The sequence below is a fragment of the Leuciscus leuciscus genome (genome assembly GCF_965113295.1).
Source record: "Leuciscus leuciscus genome assembly, chromosome: 15".
NCBI lineage: Eukaryota > Metazoa > Chordata > Actinopteri > Cypriniformes > Leuciscidae > Leuciscus > Leuciscus leuciscus.
Genome location: NC_138739.1, coordinates 1,530,796 through 1,557,536, shown reverse-complemented (window position 1 = coordinate 1,557,536; position 26,741 = coordinate 1,530,796). Strand labels below are relative to the sequence as shown.

Here is a 26,741-nt window from a genome sequence, read left to right as displayed (position 1 = left end):
ACGGAAACAAACAGGGTCTCCAGCCGGGAAGAGGAGGAGTAAAGATGTGAGATGAAGAGTACCGAAGAAAAACTGAGGACGAGGCCGAGATTACATGCTATTGTAGATCATGTTCTCAGTCATGACCTCATGACCTTATGACCTCATGACCCTATGGCGGGTCAAAAGGTGCAGCTGAATGTGTGTGTCCTCAATCCTTCATCATGTTACGCTACTGTTATACAGTATACTTACTGTAAATCTATATTACTTGCATTTAACATTATACAGTAAATATGCTTTATAGAGACATTATGTAACACACACACACACACACAGATATACAGTAAGTGCGTTTGTGTGTGTGTATATAAATATACATACTGACTTCAGCTGAACCGAAATGCATTATTTTCCTGTTATCACTGTAAAGCTGCTTCGAGTCTGTGAGGAATAAAGCGCTGTAGAAATAAAGCTGACTCATGTTTCTGCGCTTGTGTGTGAGAAAAACATGTCAAAATAACTTAATTTCTAATTGTATGGAAATGTATATATTTGCACAGACTCATTTCCAAATAACTTTATTTGCGATCCAGACTTCACTCACACAGTGAGACTTTCCGAACACTATAATGAGATGATTGACATCAGCAGCTCTGGTCCACACACACACACACACACACACACAGATGTTTCTCCACGTGTCGAGTTCTTCATTCCACTGAAACTCGACTCCGTTGGAATGAGGGAACGATTATCTGGTGATCTGGTGATCTGAGGGAAACACAGAGAGTGGACATGAATAATGACTAAATTAATCAAATGTAAGAGCTGAATTCTTCTGAAGTGTGTGTGAGATCAGAGTTTCCTGTAGAAGATACACACACACACACACACAAACACACACAAAACATATCCAGTACATGAAACAAATGTTGACTGAAATTGAAACTAGTTGTAACATTTCTCAGGGTAATTTTCTCAAAACTCTTCACAATTTCAGCTTCAGTTCAAAATGCACTAAACAAAACACGTCATTCCTGTCTCAGATCAGCTCATTCTTCTAGAACACCAGCAACGTTTTCAACCCACAATCTCCTGTTATCACTCATTAAACACAGACCTAAACACCGGGAGCACAATGCTTTCTTCTGTAAAATGTCTCTACAATACAACAACTCTCTACCGTTTATAATTCACTGCAGTTTATGTTACATGATCTATGTTTACATTACTGAACTAAATTATTTGTATTATATTATAAGTTCCTTTTTGGTAATGAAACTGAAAGACTAACAGTTGTGTCGGGGTTCAGTTTCATCCAATTACTTTGGTAGTATTTGATTTTTTAGATTCGGATACATTTCAATACAATATTACTGTAGAAATGTAGCATATTTCTGTCTTATTCAGTTTGCATTATGTTATTGTTTTGAACTTAAGTTTTGATCCAGTCTGTAACGTGTGGATCGGCCTGTAGGGTTAGGGTTAGACACTGTTGTACTGAAGTGAGATGTGCTGAAAATTGACAAAAATGATTTAAACTAGCTGAAATGAAAACTATGGTAGTATTGGTAAAATAACACTGTCAAGAGTGTCAATGAAGATTTTTCTCACCTTTCGACGGAAGTCAAACTACCTGCCAATATAAAACATGCACAAATGACAAATAGATTGAGGAAAAAGGCACTTTATGAAGCTGGAGTTGATAAACATCTGCTGATTACCGTCAGACAGAGAAGAAAAACTGTCATCCATTACAGAAAGAGGAAGAATGAAGAGCTGTGGACGCCTGAGCACTGAGACCTGTCACAGGTGCTCACGTTCACACGGCCCCGCCCCCTCACAGCCCCAGTCCCGCCCCCCAGACACAACCCTGCCCCCTCACAGACACAGCCCCGCCCCCCAGATACAGCCCCGCCCACTCACAGACACAGCCCCCCAGACACATGCCTGTCCCCTCACAGACACGACCCCGCCCCTCAGAGACATGGCCCCGCCCCTCAGAGATCCTGGTGAAGGGTCCAGAACAAGCCCCGCCCTCTCACAAAGATGGCCCTGCCCCTCAGAGATCCTGAATTGCTTCTCAAACAAATTCATTCACGTCTGTGGACATTTTTTGAAAGCCACTGTCTGAGATCTCTTGGCTCAGTTAGTGACGTCTGACAGCGACTGTTGTAACCCATCACGTGTCTCAGTGGCTTCAAGTGGCTTGAGAAGATGATAACAGATTTAAACATAGCACAAGGTAATGATTTTCAGATTTTATACTCTATGTAATTTAACTTGACATCTATGATCGCTCTGCTTATATTATATTTTTTAAATGATATTAGTAAAAAGAATATTGGCACCATTCACGAGTGACCAAACTATAGCAAATTGGAACATTTGAGCTCATGTGCTGGTGCATGTTTTATTATTATATGTTTATTATTACTGGTCAGCTGACAGTGTAACATGGGACAGATTTAGCTCTTGCTCGGTTTTACTCAAATGACTCGTCCAGAAGCTCTCCCGCTGTAACAGACACACTCTGTCCTTCATCACGAGCAGATGTTCCAGGAGAAGCTGCTGAAGAGACCATCAGAAGAGAAGTTTACACAGTACAGATCTGGACACATGAATCACAATGTGCTTCCACACACCCTGATGATAAAACATCTAATCTGAATATATGAATCTAAAGTTCTTATGCTGAGTCTACAGTTCGAGTTGATAAAAGGCCGGCAGCTTCATGCACTTTCACACAGTAATGGTGAACAGAATGAATCCAGTGTTTCATGTTGTGTATTTGTGTGTATAATCATCTTCAGCTTCACACTCTTAAAAATAAAGATTATTTACATCTGTGGTTCCATGGAGAACATTTAACAAAAGATTATTTATCGTGGAAAAAGGGTCTTTCGATTATTAAAATGTTCTTCACTCTCAGAACAAATAGTTAATGGTTCCTCTCGATCGAATAGTTGTAATCGGTCCACTCGAGTTTATGAAATACAGCTCAACGCTCAAACCAGGTGGAATCGATGCTTTATTATCCAATATAGGTGCAAAACCAGATGATAGATCCATAAAGCAGCTCAAACCTCTTGATGTGAGTCTAATGGAGTCAGACACATTACACTGATTCTTGAGAGTCGGGACAAAACACGTTTTAAAAAACTTTTTTTTAAAATACACACTATATCAATTAGAGTTATATGTTTCTGCAGAGAAAGGTCTTAGCTATTTAACCATGTAAAGGAACAGGTTCTAAATAAAAACACATTTCCCTTCAGAACTGGATTTGTGTCAACTCCGTCAGACACACTAAAAAGTATAACATTTTAATTCTTCAAATCCAACAAGAATCTAAAGTTCTGAAGTATACTGTAATAGTGTTTAGTTACTCTGATATGTAAAAAAAATTACAATATATAAACTTAAGTTGTGATGTCACACTATTCTGAAAACTCAGATTTCTAAATATTTGCATTTTCAAACTTTGATTTTAATTTCAATATTGTACAAACAAATTCCTTAAATAAATAAAACATAAGAGGATGTACATCAGATGGTCCTTTATTACAAAAACAACATAAACTGAAGGAAGAATATTTGTTTTTCCCCAAAAAATAACAAAAACATACATACATACATCCAACGCTGTTGACGAAGATCTGACGGTGTTGACGAAGATCTGACGCTGTTGACGAAGATCTGACGCTGTTGACGAAGATCTGACGCTGTTGACGAAGATCTGACGCTGTTGACGAAGATCTGACGCTGTTGACGAAGATTTGACGGTGTTGACGAAGATCTGACGCTGTTGACGAAGATTTGACGCTGTTGACGAAGATTTGACGGTGTTGACGAAGATCTGACGCTGTTGACGAAGATCTGACGCTGTTGACGAAGATCTGACGCTGTTGACGAAGATTTGACGCTGTTGACGAAGATCTGACGCTGTTGACGAAGATCTGACGGTGTTGACGAAGATCTGACGCTGTTGACGAAGATTTGACGCTGTTGACGAAGATCTGACGGTGTTGACGAAGATTTGACGCTGTTGACGAAGATCTGACGGTGTTGACGAAGATTTGACGCTGTTGACGAAGATTTGACGCTGTTGACGAAGATCTGACGGTGTTGACGAAGATTTGACGCTGTTGACGAAGATCTGACGGTGTTGACGAAGATCTGACGCTGTTGACGAAGATCTGACGCTGTTGACGAAGATCTGACGCTGTTGACGAAGATTTGACGCTGTTGACGAAGATCTGACGCTGTTGACGAAGATCTGACGGTGTTGACGAAGATCTGACGGTGTTGACGGAAAATGTTTGAATGTTTAACCTCAGATTTGTGAAATGTTCACCTGTTTGTCATGATATGTTCTGACAATAAAGTTTAAAACCACAATTAACGCTCTGTTTTCTACAACTTTCACTTAGGAGCAAAAATCTGCCTTTAAACTTGAAAGAAATAAAGATTTGACATTTATCGTGATAATTATCGATATCGACTGATATAAAAAAAAATTACCGTGATAATTTTTTTTGCCCATATCGCCCAGCCCTACACTGGCTTCTCATTTCTCTATCTCTGTCTCTACAAATATATATATTAAAGTGCTGGCAAAGTTACACGTTACACAATAATAAGCAGACCACTGCCTGCCCATTCTCTACAAGTCAGATGTGTATGGTTAAATAATGTAATGCATGCTATGTATGTGCATTTATGTGTAAATAAAACCCTGAAATAACAGTTTAACCCTTCACTATATTCACAAATAATATTATATTCGCACATTAAAGGTTGGGTAGGTAGGAATTGTCTAAAAAACTTATTTTCCAAATTTGTTTAAACTTTATTTATATATCAATACATAATTAAAATGTAAGTACTCTGAAAAAGAAAGTATAAAAATCGAGTGTCTGTAGACCTCTCACGACTGTTTTAAAGACAGCTCATTATTTCCATTCACTCCACCCCCTCCCTTCTGGGCTCCTTCCAAAGCCACGCCCCCAAAACACATGAACGCGCGACTCCGACCGCTGGGCTGGAAGACGCATTAATTATTTACCTGAGACGAGCGGAGAGGAGCGCAGTGCATGCAGTGACATCATGTCAGAATCACATGTAATAAAAAAAATCTAACTTTATCATTATGAATATAAACAAATAAGATGTATTTTAGTACTCACTATCAAGCTAGCATTGGTAAAGTTTAAAGCTTCAGTCCAAACTTGGTCCTCAAATCATTACGTATTTTGCAATACATCATGTAATGTAACTTCATAACGTTGCACTCTTTCTATAAGTTATAAATAGCTAGCAAGACAATAATGGTAACGTTACAGTATCTAAGTAATTATTCTAGCGATGTGTAATGCTAAATAAGGTTTGCTAGTACATTATTTCAGCAACATGACAAGCCAGTGAATTAGCAGGTTTCTATTGTTGCTTTGCACAGTGCGTGACATTTTATCTGTATGTTATGTGGCTAGAGCTTTGACACTGAGTCTTTGGGCTCCGACGGGCTTGTTTATCGTCATCGGTCTTTTTCCGTTTACCTGTCTTTGTTGCATGAGCAGGTGCCACTCGAGAAATTGGCAGTTTTGGTTGTTTGTCCGCCATTAGCACAGCTGCGGCACACCGGCTATCTTGATTTTGAACGACGGTACGCGCTGTGCGAGAGAGGGGGGTGATGATCAGCGCGTACACAAGCATGATTGACACTGCTAAGACACTCCTCCTGGCTCTGATTGGTTGTTTCTTACCGGGAGCGGTGTATTTCTGCAAATGGCAATAGGACCACTGGGAGGAGCCAGAGGAGCTTGATTTTTTCACAGATTATCTGTCTCATATTCTACTGTCAGGACATAATGACAGTTTTAACAAATATGTAAAAAATACATTTTTACAGAAGTTACCAACTGCAGCTTTAAGAGGTTATTGGTGGATTTGTCAACTCCGTCAGCTTACAGGTCAACTCCGTCAGACATAGAACCTGACGGAGTTGACGTAAGGGCATGTATTTTACCGCCAAAACATGTATTGTACACTGCAGCTAGGTATTTTTCCTCAGTTGCTAGCTGTCCCAATAACCTCACTAAAATGCTTAAATTCAATCCACTATGGTTTAAAAAAAGTATCTTAACAGAAAGATGGTATTGACATGGTGCAGCTGTGACCATAGGAATATTGACATTGTTTGTCTAAAATATAAAAAGAAATTAAAACGCACCAGAACATGTGTGGTAGTGCTGCATTCACCACAGGCAGGGAGATGAAAAGGGGTCCTCAGGGATATAGCTGACCATGCTATTTCCTGATTTAAAGAGCTTTATGAAAAAATCTGACGGAGTTGACAGAAACTGAGGACACAACTTTAATAGGCAGATTTTTATGGAAAATATTGTTTGATGTTCACTTCATGCATTGTTTTTTATATTTATACCCCTTATTTTTTATTTGATATATATGTTTTCACAATTGCAGAGCTTTTTAAAAGTTTTTTGGGATGGTTAATATTGTGACCTCTTGCTGAGGACAAGTGCAATAACATGGACCTTCTAACCACAGACCATACATTTAAACAAATTTTCCCCAAAAAGATAAAAAGGGTTATTCTAAAAATCAGATAGGTATATACAATTCCTTTAGATTTAACTTTGTAAGTATGTCAATCATGATGAATTTCTTAATTTTTGCTATAAATTAGACTTTTCTATGTGGAACATGTTTTGTCCCGACTCTCAAGAATCAGTCATTAGCTCCATCTGCTGGACAACTCGAGTAAAAGCAACTGTGCACTTTCAAGTCAGGTCGTTTTATTTGCATAGCGCTTTAAAAAGCAGAAAATCTTGTCTTGATGTCTTAAAACATTCATTAATATTTGTTCACAGTTTAGATCAATTCTGCACAGGGTCAATGACTTTCACATGGAGTGGTTAGAAAGAAGCATATTGTCTGACTTTGATTTGATGGATGCCAGTGGCGAAGCTCTTTAATTTTCGTCGTAGTAGAAGGATTTATCCACTTTATCGCAGGTCATCACTACCCATTTAGCTTATGTCAGTGTTTTTTTAATTCTTATTAGTCCAAAAATTCCTAATGTACTACAATTAAGGCATCAAACTTCCCACATAGGCTGAGCAGATTCCTGAATAACAACAAATGATCAATGTAACACAATCAAGACATGCTTAACAGATCGTGAGAGCCACAGGTGCTTATGCCTAAATACGTGGAAGCATCGTTACATTTGTTGGTTTGAAGTCACGGTCATGTTACTTGTTGTAATACAAAAAAAAAAAAAAAAAAATACCTGGTGTTTTTTTAATTCTCTTTTTTCTTTACATTATTCAAGCATGTATTGTTTGTTATTCTACCCTGGCATTAATAATAATAAAAATAATAGAAGTTAAATAAAATAAAAACTGAATTATGGAGAAATTGATTGCGTAGACACGCCCACCTGCGCGCGCCTCTCACAGAAACTCTTGTCTCTCCGGATTCCCGCCCTTCTGTCTGTCTCTGAAGGGATTCTGCGAGATAACGTCACAGATGGACTAGCGAACGAAAATCTTATTTTAATAGGAAAACAGACTCATGGATTACAAAAGTTTGTGCTTGAAGTCTAGCACAGAAGTTTGGCTCAGAAACGTGAGGTAAATTTAACTTTTTTTTATTCCGTTTCCAAAATGATGTCACATGAAAGTGACCTCAGAGAATCATCAGACGTCTTATTTTACAATATTTTTCATGGTCTGTTTTCTAGAGTTAGTACTACAAATGGGTCATAATCCAACTGCAGATTAATTATAGAGTAATTACTGCAGCTGAGGACAGTGTCAATCCACAGGCCATTACAGCTTTTCATTAAAGTTCCTTATCTAAAAATAAACAATGATGTCTTAATTTATTTGTGATAGGATGAGTTACTGGGTTGTAAACCCGTGATAGGTGATTCCGTCATGTTTGGCTGTTTAACTCTAAGCCTGCCATTTGTGAGGATCCCTCTTCAGAGAAGAACAGCTCATAAAATAACTATATTATTGCAAGTGTTTTTGAGTTCTATGAGTTTTTGTGGATGTATCTGGTGCTCCTGGACTATTTTACATGGTTGCGAAGGCGTTGCTAGGTAGTTTAGTGAAATCATCAAGTTAAAGGCAAGTAAAATATAAATGATGCTTAACACAAATATTAACAGCCTACAGCAAACATGTGATGATGACTATAAATGTAAGTTTGGTTATCATATTGTCCCTTGACTGAAATCTAATGATCATTGACATGCCAGGTTTTCAGTCGTCCTGGAGTTATTGTATTTTTAATCTGGAAAAGATTTTTTATATTGTCATGTTCACTTCAGTGCTGTATGTTATTTGTAAAGTAATTGAACTGTGGTCATTCTAATATGCCGAATAATATCTTAAAGGGTAACTAAACCCTAAAACAACTTTTTTTAGTTAATGATTTGTAAGACTGGGGCTTGATTAGTGCTGTTCATTGATATGAGTAAATTTTTTGACATTTGGGTATAAAGTCAAGTCAAGTCAAGTCAAGTTTATTTGCATAGCGCTTTTCACAATTGTATCAAAGCAGCTTCACAGTATTAAATTAAAATAATACAACAAAGTTTGTTTCAAGAGGAATTTATTGATTGATAAAATTAAATATTCCCAAAATATCCCCAACTGAGCAAGCCAAAGGCAACAGTGGCAAGGAACCGAAAAACTCCATCAAGTGACCTAATGGTGTCCTAAAACTCCATCAGGTGACCTAATGGTGTCCTAAAACTCCATCAAGTGACCTAATGGTGTCCTAAAACTCCATCAGGTGACCTAATGGAGAAAAAAAACCTTGGGAGAACCCAGGCTCAGTCGGGGGCCAGTTCTCCTCTGGCATTTATGAGCTAGAGGCCGGATTGTAGTTTGAACTGTAGGATTATATGAATTAGCCTGACTACGTCAGACTTCGTACTTCCGCTCAATTTCATTTCGCTTCTGTACTCAGTCTGAGACCGCGTCATAGCTTTCCGTTTTCCTCCGGCCTGAAAACAGCCGGGCCAATCAACGAACAGAGGGCGGGCTGAGAGCCGTGACGTAGACGCTGATTGTACCGTGGATGCATAGATTTACTTCACATAATCTGCAGAAGTCGTTCACAGCCATGTTCACTCCGGTGTTTCGCTCGATGGTTTTTGTTTTCGCATCATATGTGTGTTTACAGTGGAAGTTAGATGCGGCTGAGCATGCGCATAACACACGCCATAACCAAACATTATGTGATTGGCTTACGGGTAACCAATGATTTTAAACTTCAGACAAGCGCCCCCCCGCGAGAGAGAAAACACTTCTCTATTATGCCATTCCAGACTCTGTCTACGAAGCAAAGCGAAGTAGCAGAGTTTGGTATTACCAGGCTATATATGAATGCCTGGCTGAAGAGATGCGACTTTAATCTAGTTTTAAACTGGGAGAGCGAGTCTGAGCAACGAACAGTATCAGGAAGACTATTCCAGAGTTTTGGAGCCAAATGTGAAAATGCTCTCCCTCCTTTGGTGGTTCTGGATATCCTAGGTATGACCAAAAGCCTTGAATTTAGTGATCTTAAAGAGCGCGATGGATTATAGGGTGATAGAAGATCCGTTAAATAGACTGGAGCTAAGCCGTTTAGGGCTTTGTAAGTCAGTAGCAATATCTTATAATTAATACGGAACTTTATAGGTAACCAATGCAGTGATGATAAAATCGGTGTTATATGATCATATTTTCTTGATCTCGTAAGAACTCTAGCGGCGGCATTTTGGAGTAACTGTAGCTTGTTTATTGAGGATGCAGGACAACCAGCTAATAAAGCATTACAGTAATCCAGTCTCGAGGTCATGAATGCATGAACTAACTTTTCTGCATCAGAAACTGATAGCATATTACGTAGTTTAGCAATGTTTCTAAGGTGGAAAAAGGCTGTTTTTGTAACATATGAAATATGATTTTCAAAAGACAGGTTGCAATCGAGTATAACACCCAGGTCTTTTACTGTAGAGGATAAAGTAACAGGACATCCTATGATGTTAAAGTTGTATTGTGCGAGGTTTTGTGGGCGGTTTTTTGAACCGATAAGTATTACCTCTGTCTTGTCTGGATTTAATAAAAGAAAATTACGCGTCATCCAATCTTTTATATCTTTAACACACTCTGTCAATTTGGAAAATTTAGCGTTTTCATCCGGCCGTGATGAAATATATATTTGAGTGTCATCAGCATAACAATGGAAACTAATTCCATGTTTCCTTATAATATTTCCAAGTGGCATCATATGGAAAATAACAGAGGGCCTAACACAGATCCGTAAACAGACACAGATCAGTAAACAGATAGTTTACTGGAGTTATGATCGATTTTTCTCCATTTAAATAGACAAAATGGTAGCGGTCAGATAGGTATGATTTGAACCAGCTTAATGCTTGTCCTTGAACACCAGTATAATTTTGTAGTCGATCTAAGAGTAATGTATGATCTAGGCCTATAGTATCGAACGCAGCACTAAGATCAAGTAAAACTAGTATTGAGATACAGCCTTGGTCAGAAGCTAAAAGTAAATCATTTGTGATTTTAACGAGCGCAGTTTCAGTGCTATGATGCGGTCTGAATCCAGACTGAAACTTTTCATAGATCTCATTTTGTTGCAAGAAAGAGCCCAGTTGAGCGGACACCACTTTTTCTAATATTTTAGACATAAATGGAAGATTTGAAATGGGTCTATAATTTGCTAGATTATTATGATCTAATTGTGGTTTCTTAATGAGAGGTTTTATAACCGCCAGTTTAAATGTTCTTGGAACATGACCTAAAGATAAAGACGAGTTAATAATATTGAGGAGAGGCTCTTCCACTACAGGTAACACTTCTTTCAGTAGTTTAGTTGGTATAGGATCTAATAAACATGTTGTTGTTTTAGATGAAGTGATAAGTTTATTTAACTCTTTTTGTTCTATAGTTGTAAAGCACTGTAATTGTTCTTGCGGGGTGATAATTGAAGCTGAATTATAAGGTGCGATTGAAGATTGAACGTTTACAATTGTGGTTCTGATGCTTTCTATTTTCTCAGTGAAGAAGTTCATGAAATCATTACTACTGAACTGTAACGGGATATTTTGTTCGGGTGACGTCTGTTTATTTGTTAGTCTAGCCACGGTGTTAAATAAAAACCTTGGATTGTTTTGGTTGTTTTCTATTAGTTTGCGGAGGTGCTCAGCCCTGGCCGCTTTTAGGGCCTTTTTATAACGTGACATACTGTCTTTCCACGCGATTCTAAAGACCTCTAAATTAGTTTGTTTCCATTTACGCTCTAAAATACGGGTTTCTCTCTTTAGAACATGCGTAGTATTGTTATACCATGGTGCTTTAATTTTCTCTCTGACCTTTTTTAATTTAAAGGGGTGGTAAAACACGATTTCACTTCTCTAACTTTAGTTAGTGTGTAATGTTGCTGTTTGAGCATAAACAACATCTGCAAAGTTACAACTTTCAAAGTTTAAAGCAAAGGGAGATATTTGCTTTTAAAGAAATCAATTTCTAAGAACTACAAAAAACGGCCAGTAGGGACTACACGACATTCCTGCGGGCTTGCTGACATCACTAAGCCCAATATTTACATAAACCCCTCCTCCGATGAAGGATTCGCACAACGGCTTCAAAGAACGCGGAAATCATCCGACCGTTTTTACAAGGAGGGACAGAGCAGTGTAGAATAATGGTTAAATATGTGAAAAATAATGCACATTTTTAAAAACGAAGCATGAACACATGTTACAGTGCACCCCACAAACACAATCAAGCCTTCGAAAAAAGGCGTTTTACCACCCCTTTAATAGGTGCAACCACATCCAATGTTCTAGAGAGAATGGTGCTCATAGTGCTAGTTAGTTCTTCTAGTTCATCTGTTTGTTTGGGTTCAGGCAGCAGCTGAGACAGATTAGATAAGCAATTTGAGAAATTATCTATGGTGGATGGGAGGATTGTTCTGCCTGGTTGATAACGCGACGCCGCATGACATATTACAGCAGTACGTAATATGCAAGTTACCATGTAGTGATCAGTGACTTCATCACTTTGTGGAATGATATCTATATCGGTTGGATCGGTTCCATGTGATATAATTAAATCGAGTGTATGATTAAGACGATGTGTTGGTCCGGTGACGTTTTGCTTGACCCCAAATGAATTTAATAAATCTGTAAACGCAGCTCCTAACGCATCATTTGGATTATCTACGTGTATGTTAAAATCTCCAACAATTAGTGCTTTATCGACATTGACTAATAGGTCTGAGAGAAAATCTGCAAACTCTTTTAGGAAATCAGCGTAAGGCCCTGGCGGTCTATATACGGTAGCCAAGGCTAGAGATAATAGGGATGTTTTTCTAACATTTAAGAGCGTAACATTTAGTACAAGTACTTCAAATGAAATAAACTTATAACCCGTTTTCTGAGTAACATTTAGAATATCTCTATAAATGGTTGCAACACCTCCGCCACGACCAATCAGACGGGGCTCATGCTTATAACAGTATCCAGGAGGAGTAGACTCATTAATACCGAAATAATCATTTGGTTTAAGCCAGGTTTCAGTAAGGCAAAGTACATTGAAGCTATTATCTGTGACTATTTCATTTACAATAACTGCCTTAGGTGTGAGTGATCTAATGTTTAGAAGACCTAGCTTTAGAAATAGTTTTTGTTTACTAATAGCAACATTTTCTGTTTTAATAACAATTAGATTTTTCCTAGATCCTGCAGTAGATTTATTATTTGATCTCACTAAACGAGGAATAGACACGGTTTCTATGCAATGTTCTACAGTAGTATTTATATCAGGTAAATTGGTGCCGCAGAGACTATGATTTGGACTTTTGGTTACTAGTCAAAGGGTAGTAACCCATAAAGTGTTTTAATTCTACAATATATGATGTAAAAACGTCTGAGTGCTGCCCTCTGCAGGTTGAACGGTGGCTACTGCAGTTGAATTCTCCTTTTGAAAGTTGTGGTACTGAGTGACATATTGAGCTTATATTTTTGGTCAGAATTAATGTTCCATCCTATTAGGCTCAGGTGCACCCCACCCCACCTAATTACAAGGGTGATGTATGACAGCTCTTCTAGTGTACTTGCGAACTTCTATTGAAAACAGTCTTCAACCATCTGTTTAACCCTCTGAGGTCTGAGCTGTTTTCTGGCCCTGGAGGTGTTCTGACATGCTCTGACATTTGTGCTTATTTCTGTTACTTGTGACATTGTCATGGCTAAAGTCTAATTACACTGTATTCAGCACAAACTCTGCTACAATAATATATCAGCAGAATGTATGTAAAAGTTTGTAGTTTTGAGATAATGACATTTATGCGTGGTTTGTGATAATACCAAAAAAAATTGTCACTGAAATAAGGCCATGAAACCCATACTGATTATTTCTTCACAAGACTTTTGAAAATTGTATCACGTAGCCTAGAATATTTGCTCCAAAACTATGTGAAAATCACCCTGACTGCTCATTCAGATAAGACAATATATTGATTTAAAATTTCTAAGACGTGTTTTGTGTGACAAAGCCATATGCGAAGAGGCGTGATCATCTCATGAATATGTAAGCCTTCAACACCTGAGAAAGACAAAGACACTCCCCTAACTGCCCTATTAGGAGCGATCAGGCCCTGTCATTCAGAGCAACCTTGCACAAAGAATGAGGAGATTTAAAAAAGAATGGCTTTTAGATTGTTTGGATTTATTTACAACACAACATAATCAAAAAATACACAACAAATGACAAAAGAGCACATTGAAAACAATGATCCAAAGACAGAGACCTTTGTGCCATTCCTAAAAACATTGTACATACCTTTCATTTCCAAGGTGTTTGATTTTCACTTTACCATGTTCATGTACAGAGACTCATGTGAATGTTGAAGTCAGCAGGACTCAGTTGCATCTGGTCCCTGAAAGAAAAGAAAAAAAGTGAACATACTGGTATCAAGAGAAACTAGGCCTGCACGATTTTGGGAATACATTTTAGATTTTTCTGGTTAAAATTGCTTTTTAAAATTCACAGAATACACACACACACACACACAAATGTTTCTTATATATCTCACAAATGTTTCTTATTATAACAATAACCTATAGCAGCCTATAAATCTTCCAAAAGATTTCAGTAACAATGCTAGAGAAAAATATATTGATTATCTTATGTTACTTCAAATGTTTCCATTCGTTATGATGATATGAAATGAGATAATAGTAAAAACATAAAGCCTAATGTTTGGTGCATTTTTCCTTTCAAACGCAATCGCCCCAAAATATGATACATTCAAACCCACAGCGCTCCAAAATATGATACATTCAAACCCACAGCGCGCTCCAAAATATGATACATTCAAACGCACAGCGCGCTCCAAAATATGATACATTCAAACCCACAGCGCGCTCCAAAATATGATACATTCAAACCCACAGCGCGCTCCAAAATATGATACATTCAAACGCCATCACGCTCCAAAATATGATACATTCAAACCCACAGCGCGCTCCAAAATATGATACATTCAAACGGGATCGCGCTCCAAAATATGATACATTCAAACGCCATCGCGCTCCAAAATATTAAACATTATGGTTATACATATCTATGTTTGAGCAGATATCCACAAACAGTATTTAACAGTAAACACGGGTCTAAATAGTATAATATTCACCATATATCTAGCAACAGTTCAACTGCAATGTGAAGTTTATGCAACAATACCATAAACTAATAAGTAAGAATTTCTTACCTTACATCTTTCTTGTCTTCAAATCGCGTTCTTCTTCTTCTGGGGGTAAATCCAATGTAAGCTCAGACGTGTCTTCCAAACTCGACGAAAAGCAGAGACTTGTGAAGTGTTTTGGTGTTTTGTGTTTGAGGTAACGAGGGCGTTCGCGTTCCATGTGGAGATTTGCATGTGAATCTCTTTTGCGCGAGTGGGCGTGGTCGAATTAAAAGTAATTAGCAAGCGTTTGAGATACTGGACATCCTGTTGGTTTTATACAAATTACTTAAACAGAGAATATTTGTTTTCAGTTTGAATCCGATCATTTAAAAGTACACACTTAAATGTGTATAAAGGTGTATGGCTCATAAATGTGTGACAAGTATTCGCTGAGTTTTGTTTCAGTTTATAGACGTGCTCAAGAAAAAAAAGTTCACCGCGACGGAGAGGCAGAACGCACACCCTGTTTATTTTCTTTATTTTACAAAAGCACAATGTTTTGATTTGATTGTAAGTGGACACATACTAAAGTAGAAATATCACAGATTCTTTTTTTATATTTCTTTTTTCTGTATAACCATAAATGACGGAGTAATTTAAGTTTATTGTACTACAATGTGAAGAAAATCCAGCAAAACGCGGGGGCGCGTTTGCCGACCTCAGAGGGTTAATAACTTTAACTCAAACACTTGTGTAATGCTTGTTAAGTAGGATCCTTCATTCAAACAGAGATGCAGCGATACAATAATTATTTGTATATTTGAGTTATGTTTTATAACGAGTAAATGGCTGATACTACTAAGTAGGGCTGGGCGATATGACCAAAATCTCATATCACGATATAGTACCTTTTCTGTAAATTCAATCAATTAATAGTTTAAATATTTACCACATGGAAAATACTTTCTTTTAATATATATATAAACTAAAAGAATAGTTTATATATATTGAGTATAGAATATAAATATGTACTCAAAAATGTACTCTTTCATATGTGATTATTTTTCTCCCTTTATTTAGAACTTCAGGGCAAATGTTTGATTAAGAATGTAGAAATATAAAATATGAATGAAATATAAAAGCCCAACATAAAATATTGATATATAAAATGCCAAATGTAAACATTGTACTTTCAAGTTTAAAATGTAGCAGCAATCAGGGCTCTGAATCTGTTCAATGAACAAAAACAAATGAACAAAATTTTGACAGGAACATAACCAGAAAAGGAAACAAAATCTAATTTAATCGTTCTCGGACACACTTATTTGAAAAGGCCATTAACCGGTTATTAACATTATTTGATCATTCTGTTAAATATTTTAATTTGGCAGTCAACCAATCATGAATTCAAATAGTAGGCTAGGCTACTGTGCAAATGTGATATTGACGCATAGCCAATATCAACGTGAGTGAAATGCCCGTGCTCAGCTGTCAAGTCATAGGTTGCCTAAGTCGCAATGGCAATGCGCTGGCGTTAGTTTTCCCAAGGATGTATATGCTACTGTATATGTCACCAAATGTCAAACAATTAGGCCTACATTTCAGTGAAAATGAATAGCAGGTAATATGCAACTTTTTGTTTTTGAAACCAGCGAAAATTGCAGGATAGTGTAGAACATTGATTCAAACAATGTCACATCACGCACTTAAAACTCTCCTGTAAACGGAGGAAACAGAATAAAACTAAATATATAAAACTAATATTAGTGTTGTCACGATACCAAAATTATTGTTTCGATACCGATACCAAGTCAAGTATTGCGATTTCGATACTTTTTCGATACTTTTCCTGAAAAGGGAGAAACACTCTCAAATATTATTGCTGTGCTTTATTTTAAAACCGGGACAACATTCTAATCATATAACACACTAATAAATGAACATATGAACAGCAGATATATTAAACATTTGAACAAAATATGAAATATAAAAATATAAAAAATAAATTAGAGCAATGACATTCAAGGTAAAAAAATGATAAATTTAGCAGCATTATCTCAGTTATCATAAGAAACATAAGAGCTTTATCTTGATTCTGAACTTTGAATAAAAATATGAACAGCGATTATATTAAACAATGTTTAATATTGGTAACATATGATAAGCCTCATTGGTGATATATTTGACATGTGGGGAGAGAGTTGTGGAAGGCCTATACTTCATGTTAAACAAATATATAGCAGCAAAGACAACGTCGGCAGTGTTGACGGCAAAATAGGCTACAGAATAATTCGTTCTGTATTGAGAGGTGCAATATTTGAAAATCGATAATATTTTTTTAAATTACATTTATTGTATTTATGCAGTGGTGGAGTAAGTACTGAATCTCAGTACTTAAGTAAAAGTACAAATAACCAGAGACATAATTACTTTAGTAAAAGTAAAAGTACCACAATGAAAACCTTACTTAAGTAAAAAGTAAAAAGTACCTGATTTTAAATTTACTTTAAGTAAATAAAGGACCAGCGACAAGCATACTAGAGGCACAGCAAGAACGCGCAAGTGTTTTTGCCAGAATACTCTGTTCACCCTGTTATTTCATTGTTGTATTTTAGTCAAGGTAAGCCTATCTTCGATCCTCTTGTTATTTTGTATTTTTAACTTCACATAATTCTGTATTTTAGAGAGACGCGTTGGCACAATTAACAACAGCCGCGAGTGAAAATTAAAATTATTGTTACATTTGCACTTAAGCCTTTGCTCCTAGCAGTTTGGAATTGCCACATTTTCGAGTTATTTACACTTAATTGCCCGACCGAAACAGCATCTGTAAGAATAGCTTTAAATAGAGACATTTCAGATCATTCCAGCAGGACCAGCGACAAGCATACTAGAGGCACAGCAAGAACGCGCAAGTGTTTTTGCCAGAATACTCTGTTCACCCTGTTATTTCATTGTTGTATTTTAGTCAAGGTAAGCCTATCTTCGATCCTCTTGTTATTTTGTATTTTTAACTTCACATAATTCTGTATTTTAGAGAGACGCGTTGGCACAATTAACAACAGCCGCGAGTGAAAATTTAAATTATTGTTACATTTGCACTTAAGCCTTTGCTCCTAGCAGTTTGGAATTGCCACATTTTCGCGTTATTTACACTTAATTGCCCGACTGAAACAGCTGTACTCACTCAAGCGGTGAAAGCATTATCCGTATATCTGTGTAATTTGCGCGCTGTCGCGGAAGCGTCAGCGGAAGCGTTCAGCTCTCGTGTTCAGCCTCCTCGTGTGAAGACCGACTCGGGAAAAGACCAGCGACTCTACCTGCGCGACTCCACCGAGCAAGGACACCTGAAAGGCACTTAAGTATCTCCTCTTCCCTTTCTCTTCCCTCTACTTACCTTATTGTTCACCTTAATCAACATGTGCTTTCAATACATTCCTGTTATCTCTCGGCACCGTCCTTTCATCACGCGCAATAGGCAGCGCAATACTGCCAATCTGCGTCCCATCCTCACATCCTCACATACTCCTCTCTCTCTTTCCGTGGGTCTATGGAATTGTCAGTCAGCAGTCAATAAAGCTGACTTCATTCCAGCCTTTGCATCTCATTCTACTCTTAGTATCTTGGGGCTGACTGAGACCTGGATTCGTCCAGAAGACTCAGCAACCCCTGCTGCTCTCTCTAGCAATTTCTCCTTCTCCCACTCCCCTCGCCAGTCTGGGAGAGGTGGGGGTACAGGGCTTCTCGTTTCTAACAATTCCAAATACTCCACGCTCTCTTCTCTATGCAACAACTCATTTGAATATCATGCTATTACACTTACAACTCCCATTAAAATCCATATTGTAGTCATTTATCGCCCCCCAGGTCAGCTGGGTAACTTTGTAGATGAGCTGGATGTGCTGCTGTCCACTTTCCCTGAGGACGGCACCCCACTTCTAGTCTTCGGTGACTTCAACATTCATCTCGAAAAGTCACATGCAACAGACTTCACCTCTCTCCTAGCCTCTTTCGATCTCAAACGACTCATCACCACAGCTACTCACAAATCAGGCAACCAACTGGACCTGGTTTACACACGCAACTGCACCACAGAAAACATCCTGGTGACACCTCTCCACGTTTCAGATCATTTCCTCATTACTTTCAGTCTACAACTCTCTACCCCTGCACCACCACCCCCACCACCAGTCACTTTCAGACGAAACCTGCGCTCACTTTCCCCCTCCCATCTCTCCTCTGCCGTGTCATCCTCTCTTCCCCCACCCTCACAATTCTCATCTCTGGATGTGAATACCGCAACGGACACCTTATGCTCCACTCTAATCTCTTCTCTAGACATTATCTGCCCTCTCTCCTCCAGGCCAGCACGCGCTACTCCCTCTAACCCCTGGTTATCTGAGGTTCTTCGGGAACACCGGACCGAACTCAGGGCAGCGGAGAGGAAATGGCACAAATCAAAAGACGCATCTGACCTGAGTATGTATCAATCTCATCTCTCCTCTCATTTTCTGTTGATGTTCATGCTGCAAAATCTTCATACTTCCACAACAAGATCAACAGCTCCTCCAACACACGATTACTCTTCAAGACATTCAACTCTCTCCTCTATCCACCTCCACCACCTCCCGCCTCCTCCTTAACTGCTGACGATTTTGCGACCTTCTTCACCAACAAAACAACAGCTATCAGCAGTCAGTTCTCAGCTCCACACACACAGGAACCCAGACCGACCCCTTCCACAGCCAATACCCCTCTGTCCTCCTTTTCTTCGCTAACCGAGGAAGAAGTATCTACACTTCTCCTCTCCAGTCACCCTACCACCTGCCCGCTTGACCCCATCCCCTCACACCTTCTACAAGCCATCTCTCCCACACTTCTACCATCACTCACACACATCATCAACTCATCCCTCCACACTGGCACCTTCCCTACAGCATTCAAGCAGGCTCGGGTTACTCCATTGCTCAAAAAACCAACGCTAAACACATCATTTGTAGAGAATTACAGACCTATCTCTCTCCTACCATTCATTGCGAAGACACTTGAAAGAGCTGTCTTCAACCAACTAACATCCTTCTTGTCTCTAAACAACCAGCTGGATGTCAACCAATCTGGCTTCAAGAAAGGACATTCAACTGAGACTGCATTACTGTCAGTCACAGAAGCCCTACGGATCGCAAAAGCTGCTTCCAAATCTTCAGTCCTCATTCTCCTGGATCTGTCTGCTGCCTTCGACACGGTGAATCATCAGATCCTTCTGTCCACCCTCTCATCACTGGGCATCACAGGAACTTCACTCCACTGGTTTGAGTCCTATCTCACAGGTAGGTCCTTCAAGGTCGCATGGAGAGGTGAGGTATCCAGAGCACATCAGCTGACCACAGGGGTTCCCCAGGGTTCAGTTCTTGGTCCCCTCCTCTTCTCCATCTACACCACATCACTGGTGGATCACTACCACTGCTATGCTGATGACACACAGTTCTTCCTCTCCTTTCAACCAGATGATCCCACAGTAGCTGCACGGGTCTCAAGCTGTCTGGCGGACATCTCCACATGGATGAAGGAACATCACCTGCAGCTCAACCTGGCAAAGACTGAGCTTCTCGTCCTCCCTGCCAATCCATCTCTACAGCACGACTTCACCATCCAGCTAGAGTCATCATTAATCACCCCATCAAGATCGGTCAGAAATCTTGGAGTAACGTTTGATGACCAGCTGACCTTCACAGATCACATTTCAAAGACAGCTCGATCATGCAGGTTTGCACTGCACAACATCAGGAAGATCAGGCCTTTCCTAACTGAGCATGCAACACAACTTATCGTCCAGGCCCTGGTCATCTCTAGGCTTGACTACTGCAATGCCCTTCTGGCTGGACTCCCAGCATGTGCGACCAAACCCCTACAGATGATCCAGAATGCTGCAGCTCGTCTTGTCTTCAACGAGCCCAAGAGGGCCCACGTCACTCCTCTGTTCATCTCTCTGCACTGGCTACCTCTAGCTGCTCGCATCAAGTTCAAGGCACTGACGCTTGCTTACAGAACTATCACAGGCTCAGCTCCCTCCTACTTTCACTCACTCCTACGAGTCTACATCCCTACCAGACACCTACGATCGGTCAACGAGCGACGTCTCGTGGTTCCATCACAGAAAGCCACAAAATCACTTTCCAGAACATTCTCATTCACAGTTCCATGCTGGTGGAACGCTCTCCCCACCCTCATCCGGAATGCAGAATCCCTGACAACATTCAAAAAACAGCTGAAAACCAATCTCTTCCGTGAGCACTTAACCTTATAAAAAAAAAAAAAAAAAAAAAAAAAAAAAATTCCTTTCCCTTCGAAACACCACTTATCAGGCTTATGCTACTCTGAATAATACCTGAACTTCGTATTTTGAGCACTTCCTGCGTTGCTGTTGCTCTTGCCTCTTTATGATGACTCGCTGAATTTAGTCCTAATTTGTAAGTCGCCTTGGATAAAGGCGTCTGCTAAATGACTAAATGTAATGTAAATGTAAGTATTGAAAGTAAAAGTACTTTCATAACAATTTATTCTCTTAACCCTTTAGAACCGGCTGTGTCGTCGCCGACACATATCAGCAAATTGTATTCATTTGACTGTAACTCTTCAACCATTTGCACTATCAGAACCATTCAAATTGCCCCTGACAGTAGACAACATGCGCTTTTCGGCAATATACGGCTTATTACAGTAATTTCATGCTTTCCGTCTGCAAATGACAGCAGCGCAGGAAGGAAGGATTTGAACAGAGATACGAAGCGCGGCAGGTTAGAGTGTTTTGGATTGCATAAAATAATAAAAGAAACGAACAAATATATGGCGAAAGAAGTGTTAAACAGCAGAAGAGGGGATTGGGATGATTTTTAATGAAACTTGGGAAGTGGATGGCCGTTACTCTTTCACGTATCTAAGCATGTAGTGAGTGCATGTGTATGTGTGCGTGCCTATGAATGCATGCATTTGTATGTGTGCGTGTATGAAAAAAAGTGTCCTAAATGAAAACTGTGCAACCCAATGTCACAAAAAAGACTTGTATATATGTATTATAGTTAATTTATCAACTTTAAAGTGTTAGTTTCTTTCGTTCATGATTTTTTTTTCAGTTTTTTTTCTAAATAAAAATCAGTACATTTATTCTCTTTTTTTATTTTTGTCTATTTAAATTCTATTTACAAACTCAACACACACAATAATGGTCAATAACTGTAATTTGTTGAAAGCTAATCTTTTTCTGAAAAAGATGACACCTTGCACATTAAGATAGCACATTGTTTTAGAATTGTACGGTCAAAAAATCTAAATATGTGAAAAACACCTATTTTAGCTTCAGGTTCTAAAGGGTTAATGTCTATATTCTAATAATTAGTGCTGTAAAAATATGCAATATGAAACCGAAATCGCGACACTCGGATCCACGAACCTGTGTCGCGGTGTGAGTGTGAGAAGTCAGAATCGCGACACACCCCTTATTTGAAGTTAACATTATACAATACGTAGACCTGGACAAATTCTTTCAAATTGGGCAATCCCAGCGTTATGGACGTGACAATTGCAGTAAAAACTTGAAATGTAAAACTTGAAATGTAAATTCTCAAATACCAATTGAAACTGTTTATATATCCATACTCCCCATACTCCCTTAATAAAGAAGTCCAGACATTAGAAAACTACTAGTCTACAGACACATGCGTTTTATATTTAATATGAGGGAAATATAAATCCGTAACGGACGTGACACAAAAAAAAATCTTTAACTTTTCGGTGGCAAAATATTTTTTAGTAATTCTGTGAATTTCACTGCTCAAACCAAAAGTAATATACCCACCGGATGAAGAAGGGTTGGCTCTCCACAGAACATAAAATATTCATTTTATTTTTTGTGTTCACATTTATGAGGAAAAAACAATGTTACGGACGTGTCAGTTCTCCGTTACGCACGTGAGCGCTCTGAAAGCGGCACTAAAATACTGCTTTAAAATGTTCACAGAGACCTCAAAAGCCCTTCTTTAAAGTCCCTGTAAAGGCAATAAAAAAAAAAATTCTAAACACATTATAAATGTTAGAAATGTATTGCTAAAACATATTACAAAGACTGTGAACTGTGAAGTACTGAATTGTGGAGTTAGACCGTTAAACAGTTTTTCACCATTGTTGTGTTCCGGATTTTTTGGGCGGGGCTAAAACGGGGGCTCGATGACGCACTGAAGCCCCTGAGCTCCTGGACACGCCCCTACTTGATGACCACTGGAGCCCCTGAGCCCCTACAAAACAGATCGGTGTCCTTATTTAAATTTCTGAAAAACGATCAAGAAGAGGTGGATTAATTTTGTGAAGAGCCACCTTGATGGACAGCTGAGGATCACCGCCAAAACCCGCCTCTGTAGTGATCATTTTACACGGGATAGTTTTATAAACTTTCGTCGGAGACAACTGGGATTCACTGATAATCCGCTGTTACTGGTGAATGGGGCCGAGCCAGCGAGCTCCCGCCTCGGCCTTCATCCTCCCGTCGCGCCGACAACTGGTGCCATCGTCGGCAGTGCGTGCCGACCAATGAGTGTAAGTTGCCTTGTGTGCTTATGTTATAATTATAGTAGGTAGTCCAGGCTCGAACATGTATGGCTTTGTAAAACCTAGGAGCATCCATTCCGGCTGTAGCGGTGACAGTTGAGTCAGTGTGGCGACGGCAGCTTTCCCGTGAGTGGGCGTGGTTTCAGCGCAGCCAGTGGACACGCCCCCAGCGTTTGAGAGCAGAGACTACTGCTCATTTTTTCAAGATTTTGATAGCTTAATTTATGTACTTGCCGGCTTTTTTTATAATTCAAATTTGGCTGGGTGGCTAATAACACCTTTTTCTGTGGTGTGACAAACTCAGAACACATACTTAATTTTGACTTTACAGGGACTTTAAAGTGAATTTCGTTTCGTATTAATTGTATCTTAATTTTAATCAATGTTTCATCAACCAATTGCCTGGATTTAATAAATAAGTAAATATAGCAGAAAATAAATCAGGACACGGAGGCGCGGGCGCGTGAACTGGTGAAACTCATGAACCGAAACTCAGGTCTGTACTTGCCTCACAGACCTGAGACGTGTATATAGAAAGCTTGAAATGTGTACTTTTAAACAGAACAATTCAAAACGAAAGAAAACAGATGGTTCTCTGCATGTAATTCGTATGAAATGTGCATTTCTCTCTGGCGCGTTCACTGCAAAGATCGCGCGTCAGCATCAATTAAAATGTCAACATCAGGAAGATCAGGCCTTTCCTAACTGAGCATGCAACACAACTTCTCGTCCAGGCCCTGGTCATTTCTAGGCTTGACTACTGCAATGCTCTTCTGGCCGGACTTCCATCATGTGCAACCAAACCTCTACAAATTATTCAGAATGCTGCAGCTCGTCTTATCTTCAACGAGCCCAAGAGGGCCCACGTCACTCCTCTGTTCATCTCTCTGCACTGGCTACCTCTCGCTGCTCGCATCAAGTTCAAGGCATTGACGCTTGCTTACAGATCTATCACAGGCTCAGCTCCCTCCTACTTTCACTCACTCCTACGAGTCTACATCCCTACCAGACACCTACGATCGGTCAACGAGCGACGTCTCGTGGTTCCATCACAGAAAGCCACAAAATCACTTTCCAGAACATTCTCATTCACAGTTCCATGCTGGTGGAACGCTCTCCCCACCCTCATCCGGAATGCAGAATCCCTGACAACATTCAAAAAAACAGCTGAAAACCAATCTCTTCCGTGAGCACTTAACCCTCTGAGGTCGAGAAACGCGCCGACGCGTTTTGCTGGATTTTTTTCACATAGCAGCAACATAAACTTAAATTACTCCGTCATTTATGGTTATACAGAAAAAAGAAATATAAAAAAATTATCTGTGATATTTCTACTTTTGTATGTGTCCACTTACAATCAAATCAAAACATTGTGCTTTTGTAAAATAAAGAAAATAAACAGGGTGTGCGTTCTGCCTCTCCGTCGTGGTGAACTTTTTTTTCTTGAGCACGTCTATAAACTGAAACAAAACTCAGCGAATCCTTCTCACACATTTATGAGCCATATACCTTTATACACATTTAAGTGTGTACTTTTAAATGATCAGATTCAAACTGAAAACAAATATTCTCTGTTTAAGTAATTTGTATAAAACCAACAGGATGTCCAGTATCTCAAACGCTTGCTAATTACTTTTCAATTCGACACGCCCACTCGCGCAAAAGAGATTCACATGCAAATCTCCACATGGGACGCGAACGCCCTCATTACCTCAAACACAAAACACCAAAAAACTTCACAAGCCTCTGCTTTTCGTCGAGTTTGGAAGACACGTCTGAGCTTACATTGGAAGCTCAGAAGAAGAAGAACGCGATTTGAAGACAAGAAAGATGTAAGGTAAGAAATTCTTACTTATTAGTTTATGGTATTGTTGCATAAACTTCACATTGCAGTTGAACTGTTGCTAGATATATGGTGAATATTATACTATTTAGACCCGTGTTTACTGTTAAATACTGTTTGTGGATATCTGCTCAAACATAGATATGTATAACCATAATGTTTAATATTTTGGAGCGCTGTGGGTTTGAATGTATCATATTTTGGAGCGCGCTGTGGGTTTGAATGTATCATATTTTGGAGCGCGATTGCGTTTGAAAGGAAAAATGCACCAAACATTAGGCTTTATGTTTTTACTATTATCTCATTTCATATCATCATAACGAATCGAAACATTTGAAGTAACATATGATAATCAATATATTTTTCTCTAGCGTAGTTGTTCTTGAAATCTTTTGGAAGATTTAATTTATTGTTATTATTATTTTATGCAGCACTGCGTAGCCTATGCCTACAAGGCACAACAAACCTGGTGTTCATTATATATTGTTGGAAACGTGTGTGTGTGTGTGTATTCTGTGAATTTAAAAAATAAATTTTAACCAGAAAAATCTAAAATCTATTCCCAAAATCGTGCAGCCCTATAGTTTCTCTTGATATCAGTATGTTCACAGTTTTTTCTTTTTTTTTTCTTTCAGGGACCAGATGCAACTGAGTCCTGCTGACTTCAACATTTACATGAGTCTCTGTATATGAACATGGTAAAGTGAAAATCAAACACCTTGGAAATGAAAGGTATGTACAATGTTTTTAGGAATGGCACAAAGGTCTCTGTCTTTGGATCATTGTTTTCAATGTGCTCTTTTGTCATTTGTATTTTTGGATTATGTTGTGTTGTAAATAAATCCAAACAATCTAAAAGCCATTCTTTTTTAAATCTCCTCATTCTTTGTGCAAGGTTGCTCTGAATGACAGGGCCTGATCGCTCCTAATAGGGCAGTTAGGGGAGTGTCTTTGTCTTTCTCAGGTGTTGAAGGCTTACATATTCATGAGATGATCACGCCTCTTCGCATATGGCTTTGTCACACAAAACACGTCTTAGAAATTTTAAATCAATATATTGTCTTATCTGAATGAGCAGTCAGGGTGATTTTCACATAGTTTTGGAGCAAATATTCTAGGCTATGTCATACAATTTTCAAAAGTCTTGTGAAGAAATAATCAGTATGGGTTTCATGGCCTTATTTCAGTGAGAATTTTTTTTTGTATTTTCACAAACCACGCATAAATGTCATTATCTCAAAACTACAAACTTTTACATACATGCTGCTGATATATTATTGTAGCAGAGTTTGTGCTGAATACAGTGTAATTAGACTTTAGCCATGAAAATGTCACTAGTAACAGAAAAAAACACAAATGTCAGAGCATGTCAGAACACCTCCAGGGCCAGAAAACAGCTCAGACCTCAGAGGGTTAACCTTATAAAAAAAATAAAAAAAATAAAAAAAATTCCTTCCCCTTCCCTTTAAAACCTCACTTGTCGGGTTTATGCTACTCTGAATAATGCCTGAACTTTGTCTTTTGAGCACTACTTGCGTTGTTTTTGCCTCTTCATGATGACTCGCTTAATTTTGTCCTAATC

General features: G+C 38.8%; 1 long non-coding RNA gene across 1 annotated transcript in view; it reads left to right on the top strand.

Moving 5' to 3' along the window:
• Positions 1 to 7,973: 7,973 nt before the first annotated feature.
• LOC309475864 overlaps positions 7,974 to 26,741 on the top strand; it is a 49,147-nt gene continuing 30,379 nt past the window's right edge. Inside the window, exon 1 of the long non-coding RNA XR_014197875.1 lies at positions 7,974 to 8,141. This is a non-coding gene — a long non-coding RNA (uncharacterized lncRNA). The remainder of the gene's footprint in view (positions 8,142 to 26,741) is intronic.